The sequence below is a fragment of the Dasypus novemcinctus genome, chromosome 11 (genome assembly GCF_030445035.2).
Source record: "Dasypus novemcinctus isolate mDasNov1 chromosome 11, mDasNov1.1.hap2, whole genome shotgun sequence".
Classification (NCBI taxonomy): domain Eukaryota; kingdom Metazoa; phylum Chordata; class Mammalia; order Cingulata; family Dasypodidae; genus Dasypus; species Dasypus novemcinctus.
The window spans coordinates 33,949,519-33,960,477 of NC_080683.1; positions in this window are offsets into that span (position 1 = coordinate 33,949,519).

Here is a 10,959-nt window from a genome sequence, read left to right on the forward strand (position 1 = left end):
GGGCTGCTGCATCCACAAAAGAAGGGTGTTACTGGACTACACCTTGCCACTTTCCTTGCAGCCATTCTTTCCTATCTGCTGCCCCATCTGACCAGGTAATATTCTGGAATTTTCGGAGAACTCTGTTCAGCCAGCTTGGTGTGTTAGAAGCAAAGACTCCCGGCAGAGCTGGGGTTTATGAAGCTTTCTCATTGAGGTCTCATGCCATGGGACACCTGGCTCTGCAGCTACACCCAGACCTATGAGTCTTATTTATTATTTTATTGTTCCTTTCTTTTGTGTTCCTGCTTCTTTCCAAGCCAATGCTGTCTTTCCCTAGCTCTTTTTTTTTTTTCAGCTCTACTTCTCCATGCTGTCCTTCCTCCCAATGTTCTGTCTCAGGTAGAATCCATCATTCTCCTTCCACACCCCCACCCTCATGTGACTGCCCTCTCTGGTTGTCAGTCATACAAGAGTATTATCAAAGTTGTGGCACCTCCAGCTGCTTAGAGCTTTGCAAGCAGGGAGTTCTGAGAATCTCCATTTTTCACAAACTCTCCAGGGAACTGATGCCCTTAAAGTGAGAGACCATTTGCTTTTGAGGTCTACTTGCAAGTATGTCTCCCTCCCCTTCCATGGCTCTGTCAAGTTTCTTACATGCCCCATTTCCTTGCATTATCTAGATAGGAGACCCAGGAAGAAGATGCCAACACTAAACTGCAAGGATTACGTCAGGGAAAACCTGCCTCAGTTAGAGAAATGAAATTCTAACTTTTTACTTCATCCCTAGCTGGGAACAGGCTATCCTCTGCTCAGAGTAAAGGACAGTTATCAAAACAAGCTTGAAACTGACTCTCCAAATGTGGTTTAACAGTCTTGAACATATGTACAAAGGGAAATTCAACATTAACAATAATTGCCTGTTTGGAGGCCTAATTGAAAAAAAAAAAAAGTCCTGAAAAATGCCCTCAAGGAAACAAAATGAGCCTCTCTTGTCTGTCCCCTCTCCTGCTCCGTGTTGTCTCATTTCCTACCTTCTATGAGTATATATAAACTGAAATCATTGGAATAAACATCCCCAGGAATATAACTACTTCCACCAAGTGAAAGTTTTCCCTAATGCTAAGGTCTGAGAAGTCCACAAGATATCCTGTGCACTGAGGTTTGAAGTCACTCCAGTTTCCCAGCAAGTTGGCCTAACCCAGGTGACTTGAAATGAGAGGGTTAAATGAGTTTGGGAGCATGCTGAGACTTCCCAAACCCAAAGCCCGCTGCCCCAGGAGTTCTCCACATCAGAGTCTCAAGATCAGTCTGGCTGTTCCATCTCTCTCAACAGCTTTTCTCTTGAAGGACACTGAGGGTGATGTTGGTCTGCACCTTGAACCCCTGAAAATCTACCACCTCAGAAATGGGGCAAAGCAGTTACTTAAACTACACCATTAAATTGCAGCAAGACATAACTTGCAGTGCTAGAAGAATGCTGGGAAGTTCAAAAGACCAATCACTTTAGTCTTCCAGCTCTTCAACCAATCTTATGACCTGGAACACAGAATTTCACTGGAACTCTTAGGCATCCTAATATGGAAATACTTTTTGGGTCTGTCTGGCTCATATCTGGATTTCCTGTTTCCTGGTGTTATTGTAGAACTTACAAAGAAGATCCAAAGAGGAGTTTGGGGGCATGGCACCTGAAATTTCAGCCTCCTTTCCCATTTCATGAGAAGGGAAGAAGGCAGCATTTAGTGTGCACCTATCGTGTCCTTTTATGTGGTCGTCCTGTAATCCTCACAAAGACCCTTTCAGTAGGAGACTGATGGGAACACCTAGCTTGTAAGCTTTTTTCTTGAGGCATTTTGCTTATACAGTACATATATTTTCAACACAAGAAAACATTCTAATTCTTAGCTAATTTATGTAGTGTTTGTATGTAGCATGAAGGTTGACATTTAAATGAGAAGTTGACTTCATAGTTGGTCCATTGGAGGTTTAGACACACATTTGTGTGATGCTACCTGTAGCAGTTTGATATGGTTATGAATTCCAAAAATAAATACTGAATTATGTTTATAATCTGGTCTGTACCTGTACATGATTAAGTTATGATTAGAGCTTTGTATGGGCCATGTCATTAGGGCCTTGAGTCCCCAGCCCTTGGTGGGCAGGGACTCACAGATAAAAGGCAATGCAAGGGGCAGAGTGGAGGGTTTTTGATGTTGGAGTTTGATACAGAAGTCTTAAGCTGGAGCCCCAGGAAGTAATCACATAGAAGAAAGAGAAGCGAGACCGGGGAAGAGAGGACCTGAGCTAGGAAAAGAGAACAGAGGAATAGAGACGCTCCTTAGACACAGCAGAAACCACAGGGAGAGAGACAGTCATTCACCGAATAGTCTACAGCTGACCTTGTGGAGAAAACAGAGGAGCTGAGCCCAGAGGAACCCAAGAAGCCTGAACCCTCACCGACTTCGGCAGCCATCTTGCTCCAATACATGGAAGTAGACTTTGGTGAGGGAAGTAACTTATGCTTATTGGCCTGGTAACTGCAAGCTCCTACCGCAAATAAATACCCTTTATAAAAACCAACAGATTTCTGGTATTTTGCATCAGCACCCCTTTGACTGACTAATACACTACCATGGCTTCAGATATACCTGAAAGGCTGTCTGGAGCTGGTCCTCAGAGCCAGCTCATGACCTCGTATAGTTCAGCCTCATTGTTTATTGAACCCCTCATCTGGGGTCCAAGAAGATGCTATCCAGTTTATTCACCAGACTTGCTTCCACTCATCATTTGGCGGTTTTAGAAAATAAGTGCTTTTCCGTCAAGGAATATGTTCCAGAGTGTTTACCACAGGCTCTATAGATGTCCCAAGGAGGATCATCCCTCTCTGTGCAGTTCAGTGAGTAGAGCTCTCTAGTGGGCAGCTTCCAGAATAAGCACTCATTTGACTAGATTCATTCTTCGCTGTCAAAAAAAAGAAAAGTTTGATAGTCTAGTAGACATGTCTTATGCCCATTCAAAATGGAATGTTCTTACTGAGGGTAAGCATTGAATTATAAAGGCTTTGTGTTTTCTGGGCTATAGTGGATAATGTTACAAATAGAAGGATACTGGTGTTTGTAGGGCCTTTGGGGCTGTGTAAGAGTAAACACTGAAGCTCATGTTCTAGCCATTTGGCAAGCATGGAAGTCTTTGAAAAGCTTAATGCAAGAAAGGAAAGGAAGAATGCAAAGTTTTTGTAGTGGGTAGGACCATATGGAGCCCATCCAGAAAGTAGAACCTATGTGGGAATAACATTGCTTTCTCCCATGGAAGAGCCCCTCTTTAAGAGACATTCCATCTCTGTGATCCACTCTGAGGGACTTGGCCAACTAGAGATTAAGCCATGTGGAAAGAAGCCCTTTGGGATGGTGAGTATACAACCTGTTGTGTATCTGGCAGTTTCCCATGGGTGACAGGCTGGTGGATTCCCAGCTGGTTCACAAATATAAATGAGGACTTTGCACAGAGAAATAGAAGTAGACATTACTTTCCTACCTCTGAGCCTTCTTTTTTATAGAGTCACCATGGACTAGCAATAATTTGAAATATTTTGAGCCCCCTCATCAAATTCCTGTCCATAAACACCCAGAATTCCATAAGCACCCATCCCATATTTCCCTAGGAGGTGGAGTCATAGTAGAGGTAAAAACCTTCTGAGTTAATGGTTCCAGTGCTTTCTTAGAAGCAACACAATGAGGAACTGGTGGCATTGGTTATGTTGTAACATTAAATATATAAAAACACATGCATTCTTCTGTTTTATTACTTCCAATATTTCTGTTATGTGTATGAATAAAATGAAATATGCAAATTAAATCATCATACAGTTGGAAAAACAGAGAAAAGAATATAAAAAACTGAGAGTTTAAGTGACCTGTGTGATAACATGAGGCAATGTTGATATATGCATCATGGAAGTCACAGAAGAAAAGAGAAAAGGAGAAGAAAGAATATTTGAGGAAATAATGGCCAAAAATTTCCTAACTCCTATGAAAAGCATAAATATTCAAGCACAAAGTACTCTAAACAGGATAAACCCTAACAGACCTACTCTAAGATACATACTAATCAAAATGTCAAATACCAAAGATAGAGAATTCTGAAAGAGGCAAGGAATCCTCAATAAGACTATATCAAACACTGACTATAAAAGAATAGAAGATCTCAAAAGATCAATTACAAGTAAAGATATTGAATCAATAATGAAAAACCTCCAAACAAAGAATAGTTCAGGACCAGATGGCTTCACAGGAGAACTTTACTAAACATTCCAGGAAGAACTAATATCAGTCCTGTTCAAAGGATTCCAAAATATTGAAGAGGAAGGAATATTCTCTAACTCATTCTATGATGCCAACATCACCCAATACCAAACCCAAATAAAGATAACACAAGAAAAAAAAATTGCAGTCCAATATCCTTTATGAAAATAGATACAAAAATCCTCAACCAAACACTATCAGACCAAATTCAACAGCACACCGAAAGAATTATATACCATGATCAAGTGAAATTTATTGTAGGTATGTAACGTTCAGTCAACATAAGAAAATCAATTAATGTATCACACCACAATAACAGAATGCAGGGATAAAACCTCATTATCATTTCAACTGATGCAGAAAATATATTTGACAAAGTCTAGTACCCTTAAAAACAAGTAGAAAAATAGGAATAGAACAAAGGTTCTTTTTTTTTTTTTTTTTTTTAGGCAGTATTTATAAGAATCTTTACTGTAGAATTGGACATAATGGACAAAGGGTATGGGGAAAGGCAGGAAGAGATGAGAGGTGGAGGCGTCTTCGGGACATGGAGCTGCCCTGGATGGTGCTTCAGAGGTAATCACCGGACATTGTAAATCCTCACAGGGCCTACATGATGGAATAGAGGAGAGTATGGGCCATGATGTGAACCAATGTATATGAGGTGCAGAGGTGCCCAAAGATGTACTTACCAAATCCAATGGATGTGTCATGATGATGGGAACGAGTGTTGTTGGGGGGGGGGGGGGAGAGGGGGGGTGGGGGGGTGGGGTTGAATGGGACCTCACATATATATTTTTAATGTAATATTATTACAAAGTCAATAAAAAGAAAAAAAAAAGAACAAAGGTTCTTTACAAGGGGTCCAAGAGCTTGAATTAAAATTAAAAAAACATTATTCTTGTGGGGACGTGTTAGTACAGGGGTGATATATTTATTGAAGAATACATAGTATAGTGTGGACTTAGTAAGGGGTCCATGGTTTTCACCATGGACTGGTAGGGGTCCATGGAACAAAACAGGTTAAGAACACCTGGAATAGAAGGAAACTTCCTCAATATGAGTAGGAAAACCCTCTGCTAATAATACTCAAAGGGGAAAGACTATAAGCTTTCCCATTAAGATCAACAAGGTGAGGATACCCACTGTCATCACTACTATTCAATATTGTGCTGGAAGTTCTAGCTAGAGTAATTAGGCAAGAGAAAGAAATCAAAGGCAGCCAAACTAAAGGAAGAAGTAAAACTTTCACTATTTGCTAATGACATGGTCCTATATATATAGTCAGTCCTAAAAAATCTATAACACTATAAGAGATAATAATTGAATTCAGTAAAATAATAGGATACAAGGCCAATATGCAAAAACCAATAGTATTTCTATACACTAATATGAACAATCTGAAGAGAAAACTAAGAAAAAAATCTATTTACAATAGCAATTAAAAGAATTAGATATCTAAGAACAAATTTAACCAAGGATGTAAAGGATGTGTATGTGGAAAACTATAAAGTATTTCTAAAAGAAGTCTAAGAAGACCAAAATAAATGAAAGGACATTCCATGCTCATGGATTGGAAGATCAAATATTGTTAGATGTCATTTCTAGCCAAAGGGATTTACACATTCAATGAAACCCAATCAAAATTCCAATAACTTTCTTTGCAGATATGGAAAAGCCAGTCATCAAATTTATTTGGAAGGGTAAGGCTTAAAATGTAGAGATCCTATTTAGAATGATGGAAATGGTAAATGGATTGCAGTAATGGTAGCACAACCTTGTGAAAGCAATGAACAGCATTGAGATATACATCTGAATGCGATTAAAAGGGGAAATGTTAAATATACATATATACATATGTTACTAAAACAATAAAGTAATAATAATAATGGTTAGGGGATAATTGGCTCAGTGACCTTTGGAAAAACGAGAAGCCTCGTGGTCAGTCTAATGTGATTCTAACATCAAGAAGTCCATCAGATTGTTGAACAGCATTAGACAATGAATCGAAAGCAGAATAGAATATATCTTATCCTTGGCTGTAACTGTGTACATTCACTCAAAAGCCATTTTGGGATGCTTATATTTAAGCACAATGCACAGGAGGTAGTAACTCCTAGTACATCTACAAAAAAAGAAGTGCAAATAAGATGAAAAAGAAAAAGAAGAAGAGAAAGAACAGATGAGAAGAGCTAATGCTTGTGTCAACTCATTTAATTCTTACAATCACCTTAAAAGTAACTAATTTACCATTATTTTCCCCACTCTGCAGAAGAAACTGAATCACAAGTAGGTAAAGTAAATTGACCAGGTCACTCCATAAGTGAAAGAGATAAGATGAATAATAGATCCATTAGAAAGAATAATAAAAATAAACTATTTTCTTCTACTCTCAATGCATTGTTATTCATAGAATAGAAAAGAAACTTACTTTCTGTTTTCAGATAGAGAGGGAAAGATATTGTGTTGAATTCATCATATCTTCTTTTCTTATGTTTCTACATTTTCATTTTTTATAAAGTAAATATAACATGCACTCAATTTAGAACAGACTAGCCTTATTTTGTCAAAAGAGTCTATTGTTTTCTTCCACCTCTATACTTGACCTTATTGCAAAATTTAACACCATGTGACATAATGTTGGATGAGGGGAAAGGAATAGGAAATTCTTAATGAACTATGTGGTTTAATCTTAATGAAAATCCTTATGTTTTGAAAAATGACCCTCTGTGATTCCTCTAAATCTTACTTGTATATAAAACAATTGGTTGATACTATGTTCTCTGAAACTGCTACACAGTTGCATTTCATTAGCAGGTATGTAAACCACTGAATAGAGCCAGCCACGATATTTGGGAAATCTACATTTACTAATATAAAATATCATGCCAATCCTATTATTCCAATGCAGGAGTACTCAAAGGTGATGCACACAGAACTAAATTGCCAAAGATCATAAAGTAAAGTTACTACTTATTTTTTTTTAATACAAATACACAAACAATTCAGTGCTGTCTAGAAATGAAGTGCATGGACTATAAATGTATGCTTCAGAGTTCAACAGCTTTTTCTACTCCTCCCCCCACCAAAAATATAGTGAGAGAAAATTTTCTAGGTTGAGACTAATCTAGCCTAAAGAAAAGATGTCTTTTGTGAATATTAAGTAGAGAAACGGTGGGAAAAGAAAAGGAAAAGATCCTAAGGGTCTAAGAACCTGTAAAAAAATAAAAAGTAACTCTCCATCAGAGGGATTAGAGCCCCTTTCTTGTGCAATGTCACTGTAGACTTCGCTTACACATTATTTATTGAGCTCTTGAGCATGTTTGCCACAGTTTTTTTTGTGTTTTTTGTTTTAAGAATAAGAAGGAAAAAAGCCCACTACATTCAGAATATTTGGGGAAAAAAAAAAAAAAGGAAGAATTCCACAATGTGGATTAACTGTTATCTCCTAAAGATACATGATTTAGGACAAAATTCACCATGTCAATATAAATTGTTGTTTATTGTTATTAACAGGAAGTAAATTGTTACAGACAATTTGAAATTCTTCTATTGAAAATTGAAATTGAATGAGCTTGGATAATATTCCTTAACTTTCTTAATTCACTCCATCCAAATTCAATTATTGGAATTGTAACTATTTGAGTTGGAGAACATGAAATACTTTTATTTTCTCTTTAGATTAGAGCAGGGGTTCTTAGAAAGGGGTCCATGAGCTTGAATTGAAATTTTAAAAAAAGAAAACATTATTCTTATGGGGACTTGTTGGTGTGGATGTAATATATTTATTAAATAACACATAGTATCATGTGGACTTAGTAAGGGATCCATAGTTTTCACTTGACTGGCAAAGGGGTCCATGGAACAAAAAAGGTTAAGAACCCCTGGATTAGAGTTAATCTCTAATAAGTTTCATAGTCTCTAATAAATAGACAAATAGATTTATTGAATATTATCAGATCTCAAATACTCTTTATAGAAAGGACAATTATTCAGGTAAGACTTACTTAGGGCCATTTTAAGCCTCATTTTTAAAAAATATGATAATAGAGATGAATTTACTGTTATATAATTTATTTTCAATATATATAGATGCCCTTAGTAATCAGACTCATTTTGATTTCAAAAAGCCAAGATAGTTATCATAGTGGATGATGGTGATAGTAGCACAATAGTATGTATTCAATTAACAGCACTGAAATATATTAATATATACTGGAATATGACTAAAAGGAGAAATTTTAGATTGTATCTGGCAGCAGAATAAAAACTTTTTTTAAAACCTATGAAACCACACTACACAAACTGCAAACCCTAAATTAAACCATGGACTTTAATTAATAAAAAAAAATTTTTTAAAGACATTTACAAGGTATCTTCATTGGTGTAAGTTTGAAACTGCACAGGTAAGGGAGAAGACGTGATACCTTAGCAACTACTCAGCCAGGCAGCTGGAACTATAGTTCATTCAAGACACAGACTGTCCTGGGGGGGCGGGGGGGGGGGAGTGGGAATCGGTAGCATTTGACAGCAGCCTTTACATCCAACAGTCATGCATACAGAGGTCTTCTCAGTAGTAAACTTCTGTTGGTTCCTATGACAAGGATTCCATCAAATCATCAGATTTGTGACTGGATTTACTTCCGTCTTTGCTTCTTTCTGCTTCCGTGTCTCCCAGTGTTAGTTCCTTCTCTTCTTTCAGGATGCTGTTGAATCCTCTGACTTGTCACTTCTGCTGACTCAGTGTAACTCTTGGCTTCTTTTCTCTCTTTAAGTTTCCATTCAAAAACTCCCAAGAGAGATCTGCTCTGTGGTTTAGTACTTATCAAATATTGAGCCCCCTCATGATAATGGAGGAGATTGTTGTTATGGGGGAAGAGTGGGGTGAGGGGGGTGGGGGGTATATAGGGACCTCATTTTTTTAATGTAATATTAAAAAAATAAAGACAAAAAAGAAAAATATTGAGCACCCTTACTGGGCAGAGCTCTCAGACCGGGCTGCTCCACAGGCTGATGGCAAAGGATTTAGCTAGCCATTCTTGGTTCATATTTTAGTTATGAAACTAAGCAAATTAATTCAGTATGTTAATTAACTATGGTAAATGACGAATTTAAAAATAATCAAGTTATAACCATCAAAAAATGAAGTGACAAGGGCAGAAAAGTTTAAACAGATGATATAAATATAGACCACACTGGAAGAATGTAACTTGCAAAAGGCAAATCCAAACCAATCTACTCATATTTGACTCTAAGATAAAAGTGGGAATAATCCATAGGAATAATATTGGCCATGGGCCAGGGAGGTGGAAATTGCACCATGTTTTCCATCTTGCACCTAAGACCTGGTTAGTTCTAGAGAATCTTTATTAAAGCAGGTACAGTTGGGGCTGCAGAGATGTATTAATAGTATTTAAAAGTGAAAGATAGATTTAGGATTTTAATTTGGTCAAGATCCCAAAAGTAAACAGATGGCACACTAAAAAGTTTAATTAGAGGAGTTTAATGAAGAGAATTCTTACAGGCATGTGAGAAAGGCTTAAGGCAGCCAGGAGAGATTGTAAAGCACCCAGGAACCAGCAACTGAAAAGGCCATCACTATTCCTAAGAATGAAGGAGTGAGCAGTAACTAGAATTCTGAGTACTACAAGGTACTCCTGGTTTTGGGTTTTGTTTTCTCAAAGAAGTAGAAGGTGAAGCTATATTGTGAGTGTGACAAGGTGGAGGTTACACCAAGTTTGAAGAAAATAGATATCTTTTTAAATAGTTTAGATTGGGAAATTTGGCTAAAAAATGTTATATAATTATCAGGCACTTGAAAGGCCACTAAGACTGTTGAATATCAATTCATAGTGATATCAGTCTGCTTGCCCTTGTGACTTTTCTCCAGTGGTGTTCAGATGCCCAGGAGTGGCCTGGGGAAAGATGATATTTGGGCTCATCCCAGGTTGCTTTGCTAAGAAAATGTGATGGAAAAACAGAAAATCAAATTTGTTTAATATTTCACAATTTTTTTAAAATGTGCAATTAATCTAAGATGGATAGGGAGAGAGTGGACAGATGGAGTAAAGAGTAAAGAATAAGGGCCAAAAAATTCTGATTACTTCTAAAAAGTGTGGCCATGGGAGAATTTGAACCCTTAAACTGGCATAATATTGGACTTTGCTCAGGGAGCAGACTGCTTGAATTAATGATTTTAGAATTGTAGCCTGACTGATGATACCTAGGCTCGAGATGTAACCATGGAAACAGATGAATGAATTGGAATGAGTTGGCCATTGGAAATGAGGATTCACTAGTTAAGAGGTCAAAAAGGGAGATGGGTGATAAATGTTGATATTAAAGTCAAGGAAGCCTCTGTGAAATGATCGTAGGTTATTGCCTTAAATAAAAGTTTGCATTTATTGGCTGGCAACTATGAGGTAATTTGGAGGTTTGGATTGGGATCAAGTTGATGTAATATTAATATTTGTGGTTCAGAGTTCCTTCCAGGCATAGAAGGCCAATAAGATGTACAGCATATATCAAAATTTGTGGGATGCCATTAAAGCAGTATCTAGGGGCAATTTATAGTACTAAATGCCTATATTAGGAATAATAAAGGTCTCAATTCAATTACTTCAGCTTCACCTAAAGAAACTAGAAAAAAAAAAGAGCAAATAAAATCAAAAGTAAGCAG